At 33.2% G+C, this 9,225-nt stretch overlaps 1 pseudogene; it reads right to left on the bottom strand.

The window, feature by feature from the left end:
• Positions 1-8,299: 8,299 nt before the first annotated feature.
• Positions 8,300-9,014, bottom strand: LOC101714132 (RNA-binding protein 7 pseudogene; annotated as a pseudogene).
• Positions 9,015-9,225: the final 211 nt, after the last annotated feature.

Here is a 9,225-nt window from a genome sequence, read left to right as displayed (position 1 = left end):
TGACAATGCTAGATATATACTAAATTGAATGAGAGAGGACATCTATGGTATGAGCCTGGAATGTGTTTTTTAAAGTGAAGCAATTATTTCCAGATGAGGAATGTTACATTCTCTTTTAAAAACCAGAAAGAATAAATGCAGTAAAATAAGTACCCCAAAAAGTATCAAGAAAGATTAGAGATTATAAGATTAAAAATTACTAAAATGTAAGACAAAAACTAAGACACGACAAAAGAAGAATTACAATTTTGGGCTTAGCAAATGATGTAGTGCACTTTTGCCTCAGAATACACTGAAATGAAGAATAATGGAAAGGCTTCAGAACAAAAGTCTCTTTGATTTTCTTTATCCTGCTACTCTTTATCCATCAAGGTAGTCCATAGAAACTAGAATGCCTTTCTTTATGGTATGTCATAGAAGTTAGGATTCCCCTACCCAGAAAATCAGCCATAAAACCTATTACTCAACTTTCCAAACATTTTAGTGTATGATTTTTGAAGAAATTTTGTTAGTTATTTTTCGGTTACTGTTATAAATACCCAAGACAAAGCAGCTTAGAAGAGGAAAGGTTTATATTTGTTCCTTCTCAAAAGTTTCACTTCATGGTCTCTTGACCTATTGTTTTGGGACCTCTGTCAAGGCAGTATAACATAGTGGGAGCACAGGGAAGAGGAGGTCACTCACCTCATGCTAGAAGCAAAGCAAAGAGTGAGAGGAAAGTGCTGGAGTTCCAATATCCCCTTCAGGGACATGTCACAGGGACCTAACTTCCTCCAACTAGACTATACCCCTTAAAGATTGACCTCTTCAAAGGTCAACCACCTCCTATAAACTTTCAGTGCATGGGTACTTAGGGAGCATTGCAGATTTGCACTATAGAAGTAACCTCTCTGGTGTGACAGTGTGTCATGGGAGCCTTATTCCAGAAAAGGTCCTGCTATATTTTAAGAATAGTATACCACACGGAAGGCCAGGAAGAATGAAAATTCAATCTCTACTGAGTTTTCTAATAAAATCTGTACCATTAGTGCATTCCCTTTTATCTAAACACATTTCTACACGGTGGTCCATTTTTCATGAAACCTTACCAAAGAAACATCATTTCCTCTGGGTTTGGGGGTCTCTATTTCTGAAGGCCCCCATGTAATGCAAGGCTTGGATTAAATAAATGTTCTATGCTTTATCTTTTCAACCTGTCTTTTGTTACAGGAAATGTCAGCCATAGCCATTGTATTCTTAAGGCATACTTATCTAAACATAGGTATTAAAAATACCAAAAGTAGGAAAAATTTATATACAAGAAAGATATTTAAGAAATAACTATATATTATAATTAAGTAAAGAAATTTTAAATTACTAACTTTAAGTACTTATAGAGTATAGACCAGGACTGAGAAAATGACTCTAGTTGCATTAGAGTGAAATTTAAATATGGAATATAATGAATTAAGGGCAAACTCCCTACAAAAGGAAAAAATCTGACTAATACACTTTTCAACAATAGTACTATTTGTGAGGACACAATGACAATATTTCAGAGGAGCTAAAGCAAAAATAATTTAAATATACAATATTTATGTGCTGAAGTGTCATTTAATGTAATAAGTCTAAACATAAACATGTAACCTTCCAGAATATTTGAAACAAAAATTATTTCAATTTAAATCATTTCATAAAACACAATATAAATTAATGTAAATATTTCAGTATGGATGGATAAAAATAACATGGCACATCTAACATGTATTCACTGAATACTTGTTGGCTGCAAGAATAACTGACATGGTACACACTTAAAATTCCAGCTACTCTAGAATGTGAGGTAGAAAGATTACCAATTAGACATCACACTTGGTGACTTAGTGAGACCCAGTCTCAAAAAAATATAAGTGCTTGTTGTTTAAACAGAGACATGAGTTTAGCAATGTTGTTCTATGCCCATTGCTGATTAGCAGGGGGTCACTCTCAGATTTACATAGAAGCCAGCATTATGATGCCAATTTGGGTAGAAAGAGAGACTTCGTTGCAAGATCAACCAATATGGAGGATGGGGATGTTCTGATCTGCCCCCTGAGTTGAATGATAATAGAGAAATTCATAGAAATACTTAAGAATAAAATGCATGCTTATTGGGTGGTGCCGGGGGAGTTGTAGTAGAAGATGATGGTCATCATGTTTCTACAAATAACATGACTTTTCCAGAGAGAATTAAGATGTTCTGCCAAGGAAGATTTTGATCAAAAGATCGTTGATCAGACAGCTTTGTTGCTTCTCCAAATATCTGTTCTTTTGCAGCCAGTTTCACCTCTTACTTGAGTAAATTATGGGGACATTTCCTAAAAAGAAAGCTAGACACTTTTATTTAAGGAATTTATGTCTGGATGTATCCAGGCCTTACTTAATTTCACTTTCTCTTTGAACTACACATTAATCAATTACAATTTTTCCAAGATATCAAAGAAGACATATTTTACCCTCTTTTCATTTTCAATGTATTTCCAAGTACTCTTTATCTGCTTAGAGGCTTTTAGAAGCATGATGTAGAACTTTTTAAATTTGGATTCATCATAACAAAGTATCTCCTGGGAGTCCACATTTCTTTTGAAATATACAGAATAATATGAAAGAAAGATAATAACATAAATATTTTCATCAATCAATGGTCCAAACATGTACTTTATTAAAGTATTTAGCACTCTTGGATAAGTTGCTCACATCTAATGAAAATTTTTAAGCCAAAGAGGAGTCAAAAAAGGAATGTACCTCCTGTATTAAAAGTATGATGTAAAGAATTACTCCAATTGAGTATGAGATAAATCTAGAGTAGGAGCAATTATTTAAACCTAAAATAATTTAAATAAATATTATATTTTCTTAGTATCATCCTTAAATATTCTTTAAATATATATCAATGGAGTTAATAAACATGTTTGTAGGATAACTAGGGATACCTTTCTGGGTAACTAAGTTGCCACTAAAAATGCAAATACTTTAGTATGTTTAGTCCATTTTCAATCTGAAAACAAATATACTCCCATACTGCAACGATTTGCAAATATTTTTTTCTGCAAAATAGCAGACCTTAATTATTTTCAAACTTGTAAGTAACATAAGGTCTCTATTATTGACGGACTCCTCTTCTCCCACAATTCATATGTTCCAACTGTCGCCTAAAATGTGACTATATTTGAAAGTTTTGCCTATAATGTTGAGGCACAAATCCAATAGGACTAGTGTCCTTAAAAGAAGAGACACGAGACATCATATCTCCCTCTCTCTCTCCAGACAGAAGGTCAGATGGCCGTGTGTGGACACAGAAAGATGTATCTGTAAATGCAGAAAAGAGAAATACTTTACTACTATACTAAATTTTCTAGCACCTTGAGCTTGTACTTTTAGTCTCTAGAACTGTGAATAAATAAATTTCTTATGTTTAAGACACCCGGTTTATGATTTTTTGATACTGTAACCTTAACTATCCAACATGGTCTCTATCACATATTGCTTTTTATAGTCTTAAAAATATATAAATGTAATTTCAGCCCTAGTACTTTAGAAGAACAAGCGATTCTTTTTTTGGGGGGACCACTGGGGATCAAACTTAGGTCCTTGCACTTGCGCAGCAGGTGGCAAAACCACTGAACTAAATCCCCAGCCCCTAACAAGTGATTCTTGGCCAAGAGCAGTACTTTGTCAAATCCTGGTATAGTGAAAAGTGTATCTTTAGAAGGAAAAAATAGTTATAGAATCAAATCCTGTATGAAACTGGCATTGAAACTTCCACAGGCTCAGAGGACAAATAAATTCTTAACCACTTAACCTGTTATTCATTTAGAGTCTAGTGTGCTGTGTGTGTGTGTTTCTTGAGATAGAGACCTAAAAATGGTTTCTGCTAAAAACAAAGCAAAAAACAAGAACAACAAAACCTGATTTTCATTCCTTTCACCACAGCCCACAGATAGATACTCAGTAAGTGAAGAAAAGCAGAACAAAGCTTGACCTTTATTTTATATCTGTCCTTTATTCCTTTAAAACGTTAGGATGTATACCTGTTCAGCTCCACATATAGGCATGCTAATCATTTATGGAGTATCTGTCTAAAAGAAGGCAAAAACTTTGATTGGGCCTAAAGTGACATATTCTATTTCATCTCCCTTCAAGAAAGAAGACACCAAGACAGAAGATTTAAAAGGACACTCAAATACCAATGTATGCCACAAAGTCTCCAGTCATTGTTCTATATTTATTGTTATTTTGAATTTCAGCAGAACCCTTCACAAGACTGAGATACCTAAAGCAGAAACAATCATCACATGTAGACAAAGTTGTCCTCTCCAAGCAATAAGGACTTCTCTTGGAGCCATGCTACAAACCCAGAGTGGAGGTAATGATCAACTAGACCCAGTCTTTTTTTTTGGGGGGGGGTGTGGATACGAGAGATTGAACTCAGATCCAGTCTTAACTTGGGTAATCCAAAAAGGCTGGCGCTACACTTTTCTGAATGGGTCACTCTGATCTTCATCATCAGAGCCATGCCCTTTCAGCTTCTGAAGTTCTAATTCCTTTCTGTATTTTCTCTTAATTTTGCCTTAAATATCTGTTTATGCCTCATATTGGTGTGTCCTGAAATTCTTATCGTATGATGAAATTCATTAAACCTACTCTGTGGGATGAAGTGAGATGCCCATATTTTCTTTGGAGTATCTTTTACTACCCTGTCTGTGATGAAATAAACATATATATTTGCCATGAAATCAGAAAGCCTCAATACCCAAGAGATAGGGCAGATTAAAACTTTCCATTTTATCTATATGTGAAATATTATTTATCCATTAAATCTTAAATTCTACATGAATATTTAAAGGTTGCACAGTTTATAAAAATTTCTTAATATACTGTAATGCAACATAGTATTTCATGATAGTATTTCAAAATTTGCAGTGTGATTATCATTTGCATATGTGTATGCATGACATTGGACAAACATTCACTGAAAGTTTCATCAGTTAATATTTGGAAATTGATATTATAAATTTTACCTTTATATTACTTTTACATATTTTCCATGTTCTGTTGTGTTCTTTAAAATTACAATAAGACATATGTTATTAAGTGATCAGTAAACTTTTGTTTGAAAGATCAAAAATATTTTGGATACATTTTAAATGTATCTAAATTATATTCAAATTATTTAAATTATATAGTTATACAAAATAATTAATTTTATCCTGCTTTAATACTTGAATTTTTACTATAAATTTATTTTATTGCACAAATTTTTGTAGCTTGATTTAAATGTGTCTAATTCCTATGCAAGAATGACAAAGGAAAAAAGTTTTATTAAAAAATAAAGATAAAACTATAATCAGATTCCTTTGTTTTAGTTTTTTAGATAAAAATTGTAGCAACGTAGAGTGATAGTAATTTAAAGTTATAAGCAGTGGAAGTCTTCCAAAAGTGATAGAATGATAAATATAATCAGTGTGGAAATATAGAAAAATAAATAAGTATTGATATTTCTTATTTTTAATTTGATGAGGATAATCAAATTTACTGAGACAACTACATGTAACTAAGCATTTTCACTAAACACTTAAGTGTTTAGTGAAAGTGTGATTACACACAATACAAAAAGTCGGCTTCATATTATCAACCCACTCTATTTTAATCAAACAAAACATTGTAATTGGACAACACTTAATAAGGAATTAAATGCACTAACAAAGACAAACTGTAAGGTATAATCAGTCATAATAAATATTGAAAATTTTTCACAAAATCTTACACTCTCAAGTTTGAGAATGAGTGAACATAAATCCATATTCTACAAACATAAGTGTTGGAAATGAGATTCCATGCCCTAAATGTTTGCAAGGAATCAACCAGATCATAATTCTAGTAGGTATTTATTGAAATCTGAATTGAGTATTGACCTTTATCACATACAATTTCAATGAGATTCATTTCATTTTAAATTAAATTTTTTATTTCCATGGATTACAATGGCTTATGACAACTTATTTTCCAATGTCTTATTTCCCCAGAAAATATCACAGTTTTGTTTAGCATCATTTTGTAATATACTGATGATATTAAATTTGTTTCCTGATTTCATAGCATTTTGGTTGGTTTTCTTGATTCTATCTGGTGCAATGTAGATCAACATTGTGTCAACTTGATACATTATTCCATCCCTATGGCCAACATAATCATCAATTTAAAAAGTAAATTATGTAGGTCTTTCCTCTTTCAAATCTCATATAGAAAAGAAATCATATAATGAATACCTCACTAGGTTGTAAAATTTTAAATCTGTTATTTTTCATCTTGATTTTTTTGCTTTTTAAGTATATTCTAGTCAATTGGAAATGATGCTAGCATGGATGAATCTCTTTCATAGGTGTGAAAATATGAACATGAACTGGTTCTAAATACAGGTCAGTAGCTTTGTTTTAAATTACAAATGAAGTGAGACTCTGTTAATATATGGTTCATAAACCCTGTCAAAAGTCAATCACGCTTATTCAGTTTCCAGACCTTGAATATGCTATCTTACTGTTCTTGTACAAAAGAACCAAAACAATCAGAACATGGATCTTCCTCTATAATATTTCAAATTAGTTACTATTTTTTTATTTTATACTAAATGAAAATACACTTGTATTAATAAGGGAGACCAGTCTTTATATAGAAAGAGATATAACATAAAGCGTTTTATAATTAGGGAGAATGTCAAGTACAAAATCTGCAGTGTGGTACCTGGCAAGTTTGAGACCCAGGAAACCAAATGGCCCACTCAAATTCAAAGGCCAATGGTCTGAGGCCCAGGAGACCTGATGGTGCAGAAGAAATCTGAACGGTATCTGCAGAGGAATTATCTTTTGCTGAAAGATTCTATCATTTTGTTCTATTTATGTCTCCAATTGATCACAAAAATCCAATCTACAGTAAGGAGGGTGGTTTGTTTACTCAAGAGTTCTCCACTTTAACGTTTTTTTTTCCTTTTTATGTTTTTAATATATTAAAAAGTAACAGTATAAATGCTAAGATTAGTATTTTAAAAGGATCCACAGTTTTCAAGGAATTAATTTTATAAACAATTTTGTAATGAAAGGGAACTAGCATCTTGATACATAAAATGTTTTAAGGTTTTAAAATTTTAAAAGCAGAAAAATGTTACAAATTCTTTCCAATATTCAAACAAAAATCAACTTGTATAATCTCTGTAATAAAATGTGCTCTTGGTACAGGTTTTGGCCACTTGAAAAGTGTTAAAATTTCTGAAATTTGAGTGATAGAGTCAGTGCATAAAAACTTCATGAACTTTTTTCCCCAAAAGAAAACTTTTAGTGAAACATTTTACTATTTTATGATTAGGCATTGATATTTTTGTTCTTCCTGAAAAAGCAAATTTACATTAATACTGTGATTTTCCATGTACAAATATACATATAGATATTTCATGTACAGATACTTAACTTCCTGAGTGACCAGTCATACTTCAAACATGATTTAATAAAAAATTTCTAAAATTTTAGAATGAAATAGCATATGTAGATTTATACTTGTATGGGGTAAATCTACAAAGAGTATCTCACAGAACTTATACTTAAATTCTCTAACTAAAATGATTTATTCTCTAAAAACCAATAACTTTCTGAAACTTAAATAAAACAAACCACTCAAAAATTGTATTTTCTAATTCATTAACAAAGTACAGATAGCCATCTGATTAGGTGATAGCTATCAATACGGACTTCCTGTTATATACACCAAAACTGGATTCACTTAGCTGGAATTTCCTGCAGTACAAAAAATTAAAATATTTGCTTTATAATATAACTATCCATGAGGTCTTATCAAAGTATATGGGAATGTTTAGATTTTTAAAATTTGTTACAGTAAAAGACACAATGCCATTATGGCATTATAGAGATATGTCTTTTACTATATATTTTTTTTCAAAATCTAAACATTGTTCTTTTTAAAATCATGTCTGGTATACAATCCACCCTTCTGAAGCTGTCTAGATGTTTAGGAACTGTGGCACTTTCTTTTGCATAAAACTCTTTCCTCTTCAAAAAGCCCTGAGGTGAAAGGTTATTAATGAAATAAGATGGAACCAGAATTCTTCTCATTTCTGTATTAAACTGTAGCTATACGTTTCCTAAAAACAACCAACAACAACAACAAAAAACAAATGTGGCAACTGGTAAAGCTCCTCTGTACAATTTTTCAAAATATTTTCAGCTCAATTTAGTCTATAGAGCCTAAAATAGCCCTATAAAACAATGTCCTTTTAATATTTGCTAGTGTCGAGATGAGCCCATTTTCCACCTCTACTACTGTCCCTTCTGTTATCATAATCATGGCTCCAGCCATCATGATTCCTATCTTCATAGAGGAAATCTTTGCTTCCTCTGTATGGTGGTCAGACTCAAGATCGGTATAACACTGTTCTCGGCTATAATGTCTATTTGCTAGGTAGGGATGAGAGTTCTGTCCGATTTTATGCTATGATGGTAGTGTATTCTGGCGCCACTGGGAGGTTGAAGACTGGTTAAGAGTATGATTATGTGACTGAACTCATGGTAAAAATCCTGATTGATCCACATGTGGAGAACCGAATTTCCCACCATATGACATGTCTTCAAATATTCTTCCCGACTGCTTGTCTCGGATAATTTTCTGGAGAAGAGAATGATCTCTGAATTATCTGTGATGATGGTGTCGTGTTATCTCCAGTCCTTTCATGTCTGCTAGGAGATGTGGAGGTAGGGCTTGCATTTCCAACATGATGCTGGGGGTATGATAAACTGACATCCTGTGAGGCATGACTACTTCCTGGTGGAACAGCTTGAAAAGCAACTTCTCAGTCACTTTAGTTTCAAGGTTGTCCACAACGAGTGCAGTCCTCTTCCCCTTCCGAAGCCGCAGCCCACATCTCAACTTGCCCCGTCCCCACGCAGGCCTAAGGGTCGTGGCTGACGCAGCAACTGTGCAAACTCAGACATCCTACATCCTTGCGCTCAGGCGCCCTGACATAAGCATCCATCACGCCAGATCTCGGTGTGTGTGGGCATGCGCGCGTGCAGTGTGCCTGCGTACAGGTTTAAGGCGGCTTTTCACTGGGTCACGCGTTAGTTATGGCATCTCTGGTAGTTGATCTATTCTTCAGGGTAGGGCTGAACTGATCTGTGGAGCGGCGAATTCGTTTTCTTGACC

The sequence above is a fragment of the Heterocephalus glaber genome, unplaced genomic scaffold, assembly GCF_053883595.1.
Source record: "Heterocephalus glaber isolate CG9 unplaced genomic scaffold, H.glaber_assembly_v1.0 deba00001577, whole genome shotgun sequence".
NCBI classification, from domain to species: Eukaryota; Metazoa; Chordata; class Mammalia; order Rodentia; family Bathyergidae; genus Heterocephalus; species Heterocephalus glaber.
The sequence above is the reverse complement of the archived record's forward strand: the minus strand, read 5'-3'. Positions and strand labels throughout refer to the sequence as shown.